Here is a 17,942-nt window from a genome sequence, read left to right on the forward strand (position 1 = left end):
CAGAATATACAGACAGGCAATAAATAAACTGTATATACATCCAAGATACTGTATATAGATGCAACATTTACAGAATACACATACAGTATGTACACAATGAATGCCAGGCAAAGAATACGGACTCGGCCTATATTATAAACATCACTCAGTCCACCACTTCGATCCGCCACTCAGCCCTGCCTCCCCTACTGCCTACTTGGCCCTCAAAACCAATTATGTGGGACACTTGGAGATTATAAACAAGATTGATAAGCAGTCTCTCGCAGTGAAACCGAATGAGTCACCCTAGATGCAATAAAGGGACCGAGTTCAGAAAGCACCAGAGAAACCGACGCAGAGCCTCTTCTGCTAAGACATTCTCGTAATCTACTATTGCTCTAAAGGTGGTCATTGCAAAATGCCTCCTATGAAATTCTTCAGACTTGAGTGACATAACAACATGCTTGGGAACTTCATCTGAAGATTGATAAGAGAATACAGTTCATCCGTCAGATAAGATTGTCAGAGTCGTGTGTATAGGTGGCAGGGAAGTCAGGCGCAGGAGAATCAAACTGAGTGTAATGGAGTTATTTAATAACAACAGACGAAAACGTAACTCCAACACTAAATGTAACAAATAAAAGAAAGTGGGTACGAGGACCCGATCGCGCACCAATACAAAACAACAAAACACTGAAATAACATACAATCTCTGAATAAGACATGACGGGAAACAGAGGGTTAAATACACAACAGGTAATGAATGGGATTGAAACCAGGTGTGTAGGAAGACAAGACAAAACCAATGGAACATTTTAAATGTATCAATGATGGCTAGAAGACCAGTGATGTCGACCGCCGAGCACCGCCCGAACAAGGAGAGGCTTCGACTTCGGCAGAAGTCGTGACAACGATATGTCTATCTGCTTATTATTACATAATCACATTCACCCGGGTTGGGGACAATTCAGGAAGTACACTGAAATTCCAATTATCTTCGATGCTTTTCAATGAGGAACATTGGAATTTGGTTTACTTTAATACTTTGTGATATTCACACATTGCTAATCAAAGACAAACAACATGTTCCTCGAGTCTAGTCTATTTCAATTTAGTCCGCTTCATGAGCTTTTACGTAAATAAGTAATACATGCCTCAATAACTTGAATGATATTACAGAGAACCAGAACCCCAGCAGCAAAATCTAGGTATAGACTACTGCATCTGAAAACAGTAGTCAGATGTTTTGTGCTGCATCCAAATCAACAGCATTAATCTAACTGTGTATGACACTCCATGAGCTCTCTCCTCATCTTTGCCTTACCCAGTCTCTCTCAAAATGTCTCCAGAAAGGTCAATGCTTTGAATAGCATGCACAGTTTGAGTTCGCCACAGAATTGCACTTTTACTGGTACTTTTATCTATTTATATCTCTAACTTCCCATGATTTAATATTCAAGTGAAAAAAGTCATGTTTGCAATTATGTAATGCTTTCTTGTGGTTTATTGAGATGCACACAAGACAATGTTGCAACTGGATCGAAGTTAGATCATTAACCTAGAACTTGAAAAAAATGGACTTTCAATTGAGTCTTTTTTGTTGTTGCATTTTTTGTCCAGAACTATAGGCTTCATCTAGTTTTGTAAAGCTGGCCCCTTAGTGTCGGCCAAAACATTTTTTGTCCAGAATTATAGGCTTCATCTAGTTTTGTAAAGCTGGCCCCTTAGTGTCGGCCAAAACATTTTTTGTCCAGAACTATAGGCTTCATCTAGTTTTGTAAAGCTGGCCCCTTAGCCAAAACATTTTTGTCCAGAACTATAGGCCAAAACATTTTTTGTCCAGAACTATAGGCTTCATCTAGTTTTGTAAAGCTGGCCCCTTAGTGTCGGCCAAAACATTTTTTGTCCAGAACTATAGGCTTCATCTAGTTTTGTAAAGCTGGCCCCTTAGTGTCGGCCAAAACATTTTTACCATAGATGAACTTAAGGTAGTGTTCTGTTCAGTCAACAAAAACCCAGCACAAGTCTTCGTTTGACCAAAATGTCACCCTTAGATCCATTGACAGCCTCAGTGTCTTTTCCTCAGAACAGAGCCAGAGGAGTCTTCTCATGGAAATGTGGATACATCAAAAAGAAGTTCAGTGGATTCCGTTTATGTACATAGGTCTTTCTATAAATAATTTTGAAACGGTTTTAATTAAACAAAAATAAAAACGATTTTCATGTTATTGCATATGTTTACTTAAAGGGATAAAAGTGAATGTATACAAATTGGCCCATAACTCCATCTAGAAAATAGGCCTAGGACTATACATCCTTTAAGCAGGGTTCATACAGACATTGGCAAGTCAAATGCAAGGACATTCAGGGACTTTTTCAAGCATTTTATTGTGATTTTTATGGACCTTAATGTTATAAAATTGTATAATTTATATAATAGTACATATAGGGCCTAATATAGACCCCCCCAATAAATCATGCAAAAAGTGACATAAAAGTAGGAAATTACCATTTTAAGATTTATTTATTTTTTGTCCTTGCCAATGCATTGATATTGAAATTATTATGTTCTAAAACATGTGAGAATAATGTGGACTTGCCTGACTAAATAAATTGGATGCATGCATGGCTAACGCAGGCACACGTATTAAAGCCATGAGTAGCGGAAGTATTAATCTCACCATTTGAATCTCACCATGATTTTATAATGAGAAAGTTACTAAAAAATAAGGTCAATTCTTTTATGGAAAGATTTGTATGGAAGGCGAAGTCAACATTAGATGTTGTCGTCCTCGTAATAACTGGAGGTGGTTTTACCACAACACAGTAAGTAGCGCAACACTCATCAATTAAAGTGCAGAAATACACCATCCCATCTGGTTTGTGCTTAGTGGGACTATCATTTGTTTTTCAACAGGACAATGACTCAAAACACACCTTTATTTGGGCTGAGATCCCACTAACGGGATCGATATGACAACAGCCAGTGAGTGCAGGGCACCAAATTCAAACAAACAGAACTATTTCACATTTTAAAGATACCCTTCTTGTTAATCCCACCACAGTGTCCGATTTCAAATAGGCTTTACAGCGAAAGCACCACAAATGATTATGTTAGGTCAGAGCCAAGACACAAAAATCAGAAATAGAGATTGATTAATTCTCTAACCTTTGATGATCTTCATCAGATGACACTCATAGAACTTCATGTTACACAATACATGTATGTTTCGTTCGATAAAGTTCATATTTATATAAAAAAATCTCAGTATACATTGGCGCGTTATGTTCAGTAGTTCCAAAAACATCCGGTGATTTTGCAGAGAGCCACATCAATTTACAGAAATACTCATCATAAATGTTGATGAAAATACAAATGTTATATATGGAACTTTAGATACTTCTCCTTAATAATGCAACCGCTGTGTCAGATTTCAAAAAAACTTTACGGAAAAAGCAAACAATGCAATAATCTGAGTACGGCGCTCAGAGACCAAAATAACCCAAACAGATATCCGCCATGTTGGAGTCAACAGAAGTCAGAAATAGCATTATAAATAGACTTACATTTGATGATCTTCATCAGAATGCACTCCCAGGAATCCCAGTTTCACAATAAATGTTTGTTTTGTTCGATAATGTCCATCATTTATGACCTAATACCTCCTTTTGTTAGCGCGTTCAGTTCACAAATCAACATTCATGACGCGCGTTCACTAGGAGCAGACGAAAAGTCAAAAAGTTCCGTTACAGTCCGTAGAAACATGTCAAACGAAGTATAGAAGCAATCTTTAGGATGTTTTTAACATAAATCTTCAATAATGATCCAACCTGGAGAATTCCTTTGTCTGTAGAAATGCAATGGAACAGAGCTCGCTCTCACGTGAACAAGCGTCACGAGCTCATGGCTCTCTGCCAGAGCCCTGACTCATTCCCCTCTCATTCGCCCCACTTCACAGTAGAAGTATTAAACAAGGTTCTAAAGACTGTTGACATCTAGTGGAAGCCTTAGGAAGTGCAACATGACCAATATCCCACTGTATCTTCAATAGGGAATGAGTTGAAAAATGACCAACCTCAGATTTCCCACTTCCTGGTTGGATTTTTTTCTCAGGTTTTTTCCTGCCATATGAGTTCTGTTATACTCACAGACATCATTCAAACAGTTTTAAAAACGTCTGTGTGTTTTCTATCCAAATATATGAATCATATGCATATCTTCGCTTCTGGGACTGAGTAGCAGGCAGTTTACTCTGGGCACCTTATTCATCCAAGCTACTCAATACTGCCCCTAGCCATAAGAAGTTAACAAAGACAAGCATTTTAGCTCAAACTATACATTCCAAAAAATGACCATAAGGTCTTGTTTTCTCAAGGTCTAGATCACTTCTTGGGACTGCGACCCCCTCTGTGAGATTGAATGGCTTGATTAAAACAAAGGAATGTCCAATGTGCTCTGTGTTGAAAATATCATTAGGCATATCAAGTTTAGAAAAATAAAATGGAGGCTGTCCCCTAGGTCGCTTACAGCATCCCAGCACTAAGTCATGGCTGTCTCTTTCTGGTTGTGTGGTCAGGTTACAGCTGTCAAAACAGAGAGAGAATTGTCACGTCAAGGTCACTTGGAGGTCATGGATGGGATATACTGTAAGCTATGGGGTGTTTTGTTTGTTTTCGCTCTTATCTACGGCACCATTTCCAACGCAGATACGTTCGACGACTTTCAAATGTCACTTCAGAGGACTGAAATGATCTCCATGTGCATGTAGTCTGAAATACGGGTGATGTTACGGATGTATTGGACAGCAACACAATGCGTCTTATCTGAGGATAGTTCCTGCCTGTCTTATATTCAGGTTGATAGACTGGGTCACATAACACATTAATTAACATCAAATGCATTTGAGTCATCCAAGATTTAACAATAATCCTGCACTTTGAATGTATATATTGCTGTGTGTCAGAGGCAAAGTAATGAAGGAGAAATAATAATAATAAATGCAATTTGTATAATGCTTTTCATTAGTTATCTCAAAGCTATACTTAGAATTTTTTTAAAGAAAATAAATATATACAGTACCTGTCAAAAGTTTGGACACACCTATTCATTAAAGAGTTTTTCTTGATTTTTACTATTTTCTACATTGTTGAATAACAGTGAAAACATCAAAACTATGAAATAGCGCACATGGAATCATGTAGTAACCAAAAAAAGTGTTAAACAAATCAAAATATATTTTAGATTCTTCAAATTGCCAACCTTTGTCTTGATGACAGCTTTGCACACTCTTGGCATTCTCTCAACCAGCTTCAATGATTTTGGAATGATTTTCCAACAGTCTTGAAGTAGTTCTCACATATGCTGAGCACTTGTTGGCTGCTTTTCCTTCACCCTGCGGTCCAACACATCCCAAACCGTCTCAATTGGGTAGAGGTCTGGTGATTGTGGAGGCCAAGTCATCTGATGCAGCACTCCATCACTCTCCTTCTTGGTCAAATTGCCTGGAAGTGTGTTTTGTGTCACTGTCCTGTTGAAAAACAAATTATAGTCCCACTAAGCGCAACCCAGATGGGATGGCATATCGCTGCAGAATGCTGTGGTAGCGATGCTGGTTAAATCCCAGACAGTGTCACCAGAAAATCACCCCCACACCATCACACCTCCTCCTCCATGCTTCACGGTGTGAACCACACATGCAGAGATCATCCGTTCACCTACTCTGTATCTCACAAAGACACGGTGGTTGTAACCAAAAATCTCAATTGTGGACTCAAAAACCTCTCTGTTTTCGCCCACAGGACTGTCGCTGACCAGATGTTTTTTGTCCGTTGCACCATTCTCAGTAAACCCTAGACACTGTCATGCGTGAAAAGCCCAGGAGGGTGCCCATTTTTTAAGTACTGGATCCGGCGTGCCTGGCATCGACGATCATACCACGCTCAAAGTCGCTTAGGTTTGTTTTGCCCATTCTAATGTTCAATTGAATAGTAACGGAATACCTCGATGCCGGTCTGCTTGTTTTAAATAGCAAGCCATGGCCAGGTAACTCACTGTCCATAGGAGCAACACATTTTTGTGAACGGGTGGTGTAATTAATAAACTGGACAGTGAGTGAGTGAATGAATGTATATACAGTACCAGTCAATAGTTTGGAGACATCTACTCATTCAATGTTTTTTCTTTATTTTCTACATTTTCTACATTGTAGAATAATAGTGAAGACATATATTTTATATTTGAGATTCTTCAAAGTAGCAACTCTTTGCCTCAATGACAGCTTTGCGCACTCTTGGCATTCTCTCAACAAGCTCCATGAGGTAGTCACCTGGAATGCATTTCAATTAACATGTGTGCCTTGTAAAAGTTCATTTGTGGAAGTTCTTTCCTTCTTAATGCTTTGGAAACAATCAGTTGTGCTGTGACAAGGTAGGGGTGGTATACAATAGATAGCCCTATTTGGTAAAAGACCAAGTCCATATAATGGCAAGAACAGCTCAAATAAGCAGAGGAACGACAGTCCATCAATACTTTAAAACATGAAGGTCAGTCAATGCAGAACATTTCAAGAACTTTTAAAGTTTCTTCAAGTGCAGTTGCAAAAACCATCACACGCTATGATGAAGCTGGCTCTCACGGGGACCGCCACAGTGAAGGAAGACCCAGATTTACCTCTGCTGCAGAGGATAAGTTCATAGAGTTACCAGCCTCAGAAACCAGCAATTAACTGCACCTCAGATTGCAGACCAAAGTTCAAGTAACAGACACATCTCAACATCAACTGTTCAGAGGAGACTGCGTGAATAAGTCTTCATGATTGATTTGCTGCAAAAAAACACTACTATTAGACACCAATAATAAGAAGAGACTTGCTTGGGCCAAGAAACACGAGCAATGGACATTAAACAGGTGGAAATCTGTCCTTGTCTGATGAAATTTGAGATTTTTGGTTCCAACCTCCGTGTCTTTGTGAGACGTAGAGAAGCTGAACGGATGATCTCCGTATATGTGGTTCCCACCGTGAAGCATGGGGGAGGAGGTGTGATGGTGTCGGGTGCTTTAATGGTGACACTGTCTGTAATTTATTTAGAATTATTGGCACACTTAACCAGCATGGCTACCACAGCAATCTGCAGTGATATGCCATCCTATCTGGTTTGTACTTAATGGGACTATCATTTGTTTTTCAACAGGACAATGACCCAAAACACACCTCCAGGCTGTATAAGGGCTATTTGATCAAGAAGGAGAGTGATGTAGTGCTGCATCAGATGACCTGACCTCCACAATCACCTGACCTCCAAGAGTGTGCAAAGCTGTCATTAAGGCAAAGGGTGGCTACTTTGAAGAATCTCAAATATATTTTGATTTGTTTAACACTTTTTTGGTTACCACATGATTCCATGTGTTATTTCATAGTTTAAGTCTTCACTATTATTCTATACCGTAGAAAATATTTTTAAAATAAAGAAAAACTCTTGAATGAGTGTCCAAATTTTTGACAGGTACTGAACATACACACGCAATCAAAACAATATACATTTAGAATCAAGGCAGGTAAAATAGCAATTAGGCTAGATCAGGGCTGAGATCTCCAACCCTGTTCCTGGAGAGCTTCTCTCCTGTAGGTTTTCATTCCAATCCCAGTTGTAACTAGCCTGATTCAGCTTGCTTATCAACCAGGTAATTATTAGAATCAGGTGTGCTAGATTAGGGTTGGAACGGGGTTGGAATGGAAACCTACAGGACCGTAGCACTCCAGGAACAGAGCTGGAATGAAAACTTACAGTACGCTAACTATCCAGGAACAGGGTTGGAGTGAAAACCTACAGAACGGTAGCTCTCCAGGAACGGGGTTGGAGTGAAAACCTACAGAACGGTAGCTCTACAGGAACGGGGTTGGAGAGAGAACCTACAGGACGGTATCTCTTCAGGAACGGGGTTGGAGAGAGAACCTACAGGACGGTAGCTCTTCAGGAATGGGGTTGGAGTGAAAACCTACAGGACGGTAGCTCTTCGGAACGGGGTTGGAGAGAGAACCTACAGGACGGTATCTCTTCAGGAACGGGGTTGGAGAGAGAACCTACAGGACGGTAGCTCTTCAGGAATGGGGTTGGAGTGAAAACCTACAGGACGGTAGCTCTTCGGAACGGGGTTGGAGAGAGAACCTACAGGACGGTAGCTCTTCGGAACGGGGTTGGAGAGAGAACCTACAGGACGGTAGCTCTTCAGGAATGGGGTTGGAGTGAAAACCTACAGGACGGTAGCTCTTCGGAACGGGGTTGGAGAGAGAACCTACAGGACGGTAGCTCTTCTGAACGGGGTTGGAGAGAGAACCTACAGGACGGTAGCTCTTCAGGAACAGGGTTGGAGAGAGAACCTACAGGACGGTAGCTCTTCGGAACGGGGTTGGAGAGAGAACCTACAGGACGGTAGCTCTTCGGAACAGGGTTGGAGAAAGAACCTACAGGACGGTAGCTCTTCAGGAACGGGGTTGGAGAGAGAACCTACAGGACGGTAGCTCTTCGGAACGGGGTTGGAGAGAGAACCTACAGGACGGTAGCTCTTCGGAACGGGGTTGGAGAGAGAACCTACAGGACGGTATCTCTTCAGGAACGGGGTTGGAGAGAGAACCTACAGGACGGTAGCTCTTCGGAACGGGGTTGGAGAGAGAACCTACAGGACGGTAGCTCTTCGGAACGGGGTTGGAGTGAAAACCTACAGGACGGTAGCTCTTCAGAACGGGGTTGGAGTGAAAACCTACAGGACGGTAGCTCTTCGGAACGGGGTTGGAGAGAGAACCTACAGGACGGTAGCTCTTCGGAACGGGGTTGGAGAGAGAACCTACAGGACGGTAGCTCTTCGGAACGGGGTTGGAGAGCCCTCGGCTAGATGTGTTCTTTCTTTTTCCATTTCTCTTCATACAGTATAAAGTGATTTTCTAACCTTTCTCTCTTATTTCCATGTATCAAAATCATATCCTCCATTGTTAGAATGTCAGAGTATATATAGAATGCCAGAGTATGTATAGAATGTCAGAGTATGTATAGAATGTCAGAGTATGTATAGAATGCCAGGGTATGTATAGATTGAATTGCGTGTGGGCATTTCTTGTCAAGTTACTACAGGTATAGTGTTGCCAAAATATTTGAATTTAGGAAGTGTAATGATCAGGATACTTTAGTGATCCACAGTAGAAGACATCAGCTAACTTGCACTTGATAAACGTTTTTGGGCTATAGATGAGAAAGTGAACTTGTTCCGAACGCTTAGCTCAGTTGCATGCTGCTGCTTTGCGATCTATTAACAGAAAGGTTTGCTATAAATAGGCGCAATATATTTTTATGATGCATTTGGCAATGTTTGGCGATTAATTCGCACAAAACGTATTAAACAAAAGCATTCACTGTGAAAGTTGATACATGTAGGCCCTTCATATATGCATAGCATATATTTTCTTGCTCAAACTGCGAGCAAAACCTGTCAAACTCAGATATTTCTCTCAAAACACAGGGATGTGTATTCGCATGGGACTAGGATTATCAGAGGATTTTGGAGTTTGTCAAAAAACAGTAGGTTATTCTGGTGGAATTCTTACTCTCCTGCCATGTAAAATTTACTGACATGACAGATTCGGACGATACAAAAATGACAGATGTGGTGCTCGGAGGGGATTAGTTTTACCAAACTGCCCCTGTAAATGTTATTTTTTTCTCATTCAAAATGTGCCATTATGACGGAAGCCTGGAGGCTCTACTATGGGCATGATGGTCTTCAGTTCAGAGAAAGTCATAATAATAATGCATATCAGTAAGAACTATGAACTGTAACCTACACAGACACTTAATTACCTGACGGATCGGGCAATTTATCTTTTCATTGGCACAATATCATCCACTTCATTTAAAAGGGAAGTATGACTCTGGAAAGTTGATTTGTAAAGAAAAAAAAACGGTTCATTCACCTGTAGGCTACGTGCATAGCACTTTGTTTTAACACATCAATGTGTTCCTAAATTCTTACCCAAACTGGGCGCAGTACCTGTTTAACTCAAAACGCAGGACGTGGGAGGACCTGGGAGTTTTCTGAAAAACAGTAGGTTTTTAGGGGCTGGGATAATAACTTTCCTGCCAAGTAAAAATGACTGACATGGCAGATTAGGATGGGATTAAAATCACGGATGTGGTGATTTGTGCTCGTGCAAGTAATTGCATTACCAGAGCTCCCCCAGTAAAACTTATCCCATCCCGATAAGGCTTTAAGGTTCATTCACTGACAAAGAGTCATACATTTATCTGGTGTGTTCTCATGAGGAACAAAAACACCACAACATGCAGTCACCACAAGAATACTAATAGCCATAAACTTAAAGCATGTTATAATTAATGACTACAGTATGAATGTGGTTTTGCTTCATCTGCATTAATTATCCCTCTACTTTCCTGGCCCCAGTCACATTGGCTTAGCTTTTCATAAACTGATGCAGAGACTACAATTACAAAACAGGCTGTTGGTATTAAAGATGCAAAATGCATTGATTACCTGCTTCCCCATCTATTCAACATGTTTAACTGAGCTTATCTCCTGGAATTTCCCTATACACTCACTGACAAATTTTCTGATGCGACTATATTTTGGGCCCTAGTTTCAGTATAGCGCAGCTATCATTTTCCCCAAACAGGGAGGGTGATTAAACCATCTCATGGATTTTCCTAAATTTGTCAAGGTACGTTCAGGGTAGTCTTGTGTGAAAGTTCTGCCTGAGTGTTATTGCTACCTCGCTTTCCAACCAGGCTGCATTGGAGCAGAGCAGCTGATATTCAACATCAGCAATACAGTCACAGTGAACTAACAGGAATGAGCTCTTGAATGCAGCCTAATGGCCTGTTAGCACAGGTGCTCCTAAGGGCATGCCCTCTAGTTGGGCCATTCTTTTCAGTCAGGGGATCCTATTTACCATGTTGTGGTTGGCAGGCCTTAGGAGGATGTGTTGGTGGTTTTAACAAAAGCAAGCATGGAAACTATAGGAAACAATTGTAAATTATGGTGGCTGTGTCTGAAATCTGGCTTGCCTACTACTTACTTAAACTGCATACTGTGTACTAAATCGTACTACTTAGCACGTACTGTTTAGTAAAAAGTCGGCAGTATGCCACGGCCGAAACATGCTAATTTTGGTGCATTCAAGACAACTGGGAATTCCAAAACAAAATGAGCTCAGATTGGAAAAAAATCAAGATGTCATGATCTTCAGGTTGAAGTTGGAGCACTAGTATAATGCCCGAGTTTGTGACTTGTAATTCTGAGTTGGATGACCGTTCAAAACAATTTTTCCCAGTCGGAGCACGTTTTTTATTCAGAGTTCCCTGTTGTCTTGAATGCACCATCAGTTAAGGCTTCATAAGAACTGGAAAGGATTGTCTGTAGTCCCCACCCAGAGACCTTTTGTGTTGTTGTTCTCGGCTAACGTTTAGTTAAATACAATTCAAATACATTAGCTAAGTTTTACTTCACGTTTTACTTTAGTATTGTTTAGTTGTATTTAGTTATTTACCAGAGGACCTCACCTTTTTAAACCAGGTGGTATAGATAGAGCTACTTAAGAGCTTAAGTTGAGCAGTTGGCTGATATTGGAACTCTACTCACTCAGGAGCAAAACGCTTTTACTACATGGAGTTTTTGAAAAGCAAGTGCGATTACTTTTAAAGATGGCACCGCTATCACTCGGACAAAGCTCCAAATTAGGGAACAGTGTGATTGTGGATAAAACCAACAACTCTGTCAGACGTTTACACTGCTTTTGTTTTGGTAGTAGACTGGTGCGTAATACTGCATCACAAAGTTGTAGATCCGTGGGCACACTGCTAACTGCGCTAAGCTGTCTGAGGGGAAGGGTTGTCATGTTTTGACTTTAGCTAGATCTCTTGCTGTTGCCAAGTGTCTCAGCCTGCAGCTTTGGAGGAGGATGTTTGACAGAGCATGAGGACATTGTTGTAACTGCGAGGTGTGCTGCTGGTGTAAGTGCATGGCGTTATGGCCAAAATAACACCTTCTATGATGAAGAGGAAGACCTAAGACCTTTTATTTATTTTTTACACACATTTACACTGTCACATTTTAAAATGGGAAAAGGGGATTTACCCTGCCCATGGACAAATAAGGCATGGAGTATGCCGACTCTTGCTGTGGATTTGAAATGAGCAATGATATACTAAATACCTTTTGCAAGATTATACTGTAGTGATCAATACAAGTTACTGTGGGAAAGGAAATCAAGCTGGCTGTCCGTTGAAGTAAGTCTCTCTCACTGCAATTGAATGGTTACCATGTTCCACATGTTATTTCACTAAAACCCTGCACCACAAATTCTCCTTAAACACAGAGTATATCTGGTATCAGATGAAAGTTGCCAAAATAACACTTCAACAAGAAAAAGGGATTGCACAAGAGCTACCAGACCATTTTAGCTCAGATGACTGTCATTGACTATGGGGGACACACTGACTACACCTAAAGCCTTTTTCTGGTTGGAAGATGTCAGTGGTGTGAAATACTTAAATAGTACTTGAAAGTATTTTTGCTTATCTGTACTTTACTATTTCGATTTTTGACAACTTTTACTCTACTACATTCCTAAAGAAAATAATGTACTTTTTACATTTTCCCTGACACCCAAAAGCACTCATTACATTTCGAATGCTTAGCATGATAGGAAAATGGTCCAATTCACACACTTCCTTCAAGAACATTCCTGGTCATCCCTATTTTCACTGATCTGTAAGACTCACTAAACACAAGTGGTTAATTTGTCAATTATGTCTGAGTATTGAAGTGCGCACCTGGCTATCTGTAAATATTTTTTGTGCCATTTGGTTTGCGTAATATGAAGAATGTGAAATGATTTACACTTTTACCTTTGATACTTAAGTATATTTGAAAAATTATAAAATAATTTTAGACTTACTCAAATAGTATTTTTCTGTTTTACTTTCACTTTAGTAATTTTCTATTAAAGTAACTTTACTTTTACTCAAGTATGAAAATGTGTTTTTCTTTCCAAGACTGGATGATGTAATGATGTTAAGTACCACTTGATATGGTTCAAACTCTGAAGAAGATGTTTACATTGTCACCAGATGGGTGCAGTGACATGTGTTGTTTTACAGTGTCAGCCATAGTAGTACGGGGCCTTTGGAGGAAATGATAGTTAAGTGCCTTGCTCAAGGACACATCGACAGACCTTGTCGGCTCAAGTATTCCAACCAGTGACCTTTTGGTTACTGGCGTAACGCTCTAACCACTAGGCTACCAGCCGCCCTTAATAGAACCCAGAATTTTCCAAACCCTGTGCATGTTTTTTTTTTCTCCCCCTAACACTACACAGCTAATCAAAGCTTGATGATTAGTTGATTTATTTGAATCAGCTGCACCCCTTCGGGTCCCTAGGACCAGGCTTGGGAAACCCTGCATATCCTCTGACACAGACGGACTCAAGATCCCTAAAGAACAAAATGTAAAAATGTCAACTTTTGAGTGGAATTTCATGTAACCTGCCTGGATTTAAGGTGATATATGAATACAAGTATATGCCTCTAGACGTTAGCAAAAGACAACTCCGCCTTGGAAGGAGTTGAGTCAACGGATACTGTGCTGACATTGTCAAGGCAGGTTTGACTGAATCTGTCTTTTTTGTCTTCTTCCTCTAATCCATTTTGTCTCACTCCCACTCTGTCTGTCCACCTTTTCCTTGTATGTTTTTCAGATGTCTGTCTGAGTTATTATCAAACTATTGAATGGGATGGGATCCTTTCTATTCCCCCAGTATTTACAACTCTATCACAACATGTTTTATGAGTGACAGGCTTTGAGGAAATCATAAAAGGAAGCATTAGTGAAGAAAGTGTTTTAATCCAACTATTTTGGCATAGATATGACATCCATTCAGTATTTCACAAAATAAACATTTAGTTTTTTGTTGAGGGAAGCTTGAGCATCTTACTTTGTTGAAGGTTGGGCACATTTAGCTTATCTCTAAGAAGCGTTTGGGATGTTGGCTATGTGTCACCTGGTGATGAACAGCTTTCCTTTTTCTTCTCACATTTGCTGTGTTTACATTTTTCTAAATAAGTTTGCCGTGCCGACCTATAATGAGTGCTGTGTGCTCAATAATGGAAGTCTCACGTGTGCTACCAATGAAGGAGTTTGATTAAGTGCACTGGGCTATGGCCTGTGACATGAACGGACAAAAGCAATGAGGGAAGAGTGCCTAGGGCTATGGTGGTGACTGTATCACCGCCACACCAGCAGTCATGAGTCATGACCACAGTCAAATTCCATGTGACCGTTGAGTCACGGTAATCTCCTATGTGCTCTATACATGAGTGGCGCTGATGCAGTACCCAATTTACTAACCACCATCAGATTACTAAATGATTTTGCCTAGTTTCGTAATTAATAGGCTGACATTACTTTCATCTACAGAACATGTTGGTTGCCACTAAAAAGAGTATCCCAGAATTCTACTGCTAATATATTTACTTCTCAGCTGCTTATATTCAGCACATAGCTCCGCTGTAAAATCAGAGCAGCCTACCTGGCGTGATTGAAAAAGGAATCACTATTCTGTTCTTCTGAAATATATTTTCTTCATATTATAATGTTTCTTTAGACCTGTCTGATGGTGTGATGGTGTACTGTACATTAAATTGATTTAGACTTTTATATGTAGATGTTCCAAAGGCGCGAATCAGCGACTTGTATGCGTGGGGGCCTGGAGATGTTAAACGTGTTTGTTAATTAACTGTCAATTACCGTGAGACCGGCAGTAATTTGCATGACAGCTACTGTCTGACAAAATGTCACGATCGCTACAATCCTAGGAGCGCCCAAATCGAACAGTAGTCTATGCTGCTCGGTCATGTTGTCAACAAGGCATCATGTTGCATTGTTCAGAAACATTAATCTCTTTTCCATAAAATATATGTTTGAATTCTCAAACTACTGTAGTTTTCATTGGGAAGGCAGATAGTATTTTTTTATCAACAGCAATCACTTCATGTGAAAACAGAATCTTACTCATCACTCCATGTGCTTAACCTACGTCACTTGTGTTTTGAGCAGACTTAGCTGTCAGCCAAAACGGGGCACCTGGCTCACGTAGAGAGGCAGCTGGTCCCAAAACTAATGCAATCAATGCTAACCCGGTTCACCAGGATATTTTTGCAGAGACATTTTTCAAAATAAAGTATTGTTCATTGTGAAAATTAACCTGGTTGTCAGTCATCCTTCCTGAAATTGTACTGGGTCACAAAATAACCTGAGGTTTACTACATCCACAATGTCTTTTGTAATAAAATGTAAATAAAGAAATAGGATGAAAGAACACAAATTGAGGGAGACATTGTGAAACGAGCTTTGATCACGACAAATTTGTAGGTGCAATTTACTCACCATCAACCCCCCAAGTAGTACTACACACAAAAGTTCAATAAAAAAGTTTGCTACCAGGATGTGTGTAGAATAGTCATTGCACAAAGGGCCTTTGTTTTCTCAGCACCCTTTTTTTCTCCCTCTTTCAGCAAATGAGTAATGGGCTCATAACCCAATTTCCACCAGGAAATGGAGTGGAGGCTCTCCCAGCATTCAAATGAGCTGCAGGGATTGGTTTACTTCTAACCCCAACGCAAAGGGCCTAATCATCACCCCCTACACTGAAACCCGAATGGTTTAGCTGCATTGAAGGAATCACATGGTGTAACAGGCCCATATAACACTCTACTGGACCTTATCTTTCCATTTAAAGGTTGGAGGAATTAAGGTAATGGAAAAGGGAGTATGATTGTTTAACTTTGTGGAGGGATTTTCTTTTTACGATAAAGATTCATCTTCATTTGTGGAATCACCACTGTTAGTCAAAACTGTAGGGGTAGAATTGTAAGTCTACCACCTTCTCTAATACCAACCACTGGGATGGACATATTTTTGTGTTATTACAATGTCAATACAATGTTATAACGGTGCTATTACATGTATAATTTCTTCATGTGGAATCAGGGAGTAATGGAACATTGTGTCTGAATTTATGAAAATACGCTACTGCAAATGACCTTCATTGGAATGTCAAAACCATGACGAGTTTAGTAGAGTTTCGTCCCTCTTCTCGCCCCCCTTTTCCCAGAAGGAAACACCAACATAAACAGAGGAGGTCAAGGGGCAGTAGGGAGGGGAGCTGGAAGGCACACAGTGTGCGCTGCTCTGTGGGGGCAGGCCCCAGGAGGAGATGGCTGGCGGAGCAGACAGCTCGCCTCTGTCTCCCACCGCAGAAGCCTGTCCCTGGGCTTAGTGGGGACCAAGGGCTGGACCTGCTTATACAAACGTCACACATGCACACACGTTTTGAGTACTTCATTTGGACACAAACATACTGTACATACACAGCTCATACCCCAATCCCTCTCCCCATGGGCAGAAATGGAGGTCAAGGGAGAGACAAGCTTCTCATTTAGTGTAGACCACTTCCTCTCATATCTTGCTTTTGTTATTGGACCGAAGTAGTTATAGAAAGGTGGTATTAGATTACAAAAACCTGGGTTGGCAGAAGTCACTTTTGAATTTCCATGCAATCCATCTATCATCTTTGACTGACACCTGGTACAGTGTAAAGTTAACATGACCTCCTCTCACATGTGAGGCATGGCAACAGAGTACTGACTATGAAACCTTGTTGCTCATTCGAGACAGGCCTTATCACCACCAGATCCATGCACTACTGTAGCTAGCTAGCCAGTAACTGCCCACTGGGCAACAACTGGATCAATCCACGTTGTTTCCACTTCATTTCAACATAAAAAATATATATGTGATGTTGAATCAACATGGAAACGTAAGGATATTTATATATTTTTTCTTCACCTAACTTTCAACCTAAATCCAATGACAGGTGTCATTGAATTTACGTTAGTTCACATTGCACTGAAGTCTGTGCCCAGTGGGTGCTAGTTAGCAAATTGGTAGCTAGCTTGTAGCTATATGTGAGCGGCAGCGTTACGTTGGAGACCCTCTGGACCAGCTGTGGGGCTATTGTGTTTTATTGCGCGCTACGCAACAGAAGCAGGATGCGGGTCAAACAAAACAGATTTCTTTCTGTATACAGAGCAAATCTCCACAGGCTAAAAGCCCAAACACTAGATAAGAGCGGCACATCCTTCCCAGGGCCTACCAGCAGATATGTACAAGGAGTTAAATAAAGCCTCATTGTGTAACTCACAGCCAGGCAGCCACTTTCTCTGTTTGTCTAAGGGAGTGAACATTGTTTATAAGGGTTACATGGAGAAAATCGGACCTCCTCTGAAATGAAAATGGATTGCCCTCCTTTCAGCGAAATATATTTTACCTAAACCCTCCCTGAACACTTGAAAAAAAAAAGTGCCCCTCACTTATACTCAAAACAATAATTAAAACATAGTGGATAGCAGAGAACTTGCCTACTACCATTTACCCTCACTTCTTGGATAGACCAGAGCCTTACACGGAACCCAAACCGGCTGCGTGCGTGCGCCATCGTGCATAAATGTATTTTGTCCCCCTACACCAAATGAGATCACAACACTCAGGTTAAAATATCAAAACAAACTCTGAACTAATTACATTAATTTGGGAACAGGTCGAAAAGCATTAAACATTTCTGGCAATTTAGCTAGTTAGCTTGCTAGCTAATTTGTCCTATTTAACTAGCTTGCTGTTGCTAGCTAATTTGTCCTGGGAATTAAACATTGAGTTGTTATTTTACCTGAAATGCACAAGGTCCTCTACTCTGACAACTGAATCGTTTCTAGTCATCTCTCCTCCTTCCAGGCTTTTTCATCTTTGAACTTACATGGTGATTTGGCATCTACAACGACCGGCAACACAGTTCGTCTTTCAATCACCCACGTCGGTATAGCCAATAAGGAGATGGCACGTGGGT

This window comes from Oncorhynchus tshawytscha, linkage group LG16 (assembly GCF_018296145.1).
Source record: "Oncorhynchus tshawytscha isolate Ot180627B linkage group LG16, Otsh_v2.0, whole genome shotgun sequence".
Classification (NCBI taxonomy): Eukaryota; Metazoa; Chordata; class Actinopteri; order Salmoniformes; family Salmonidae; genus Oncorhynchus; species Oncorhynchus tshawytscha.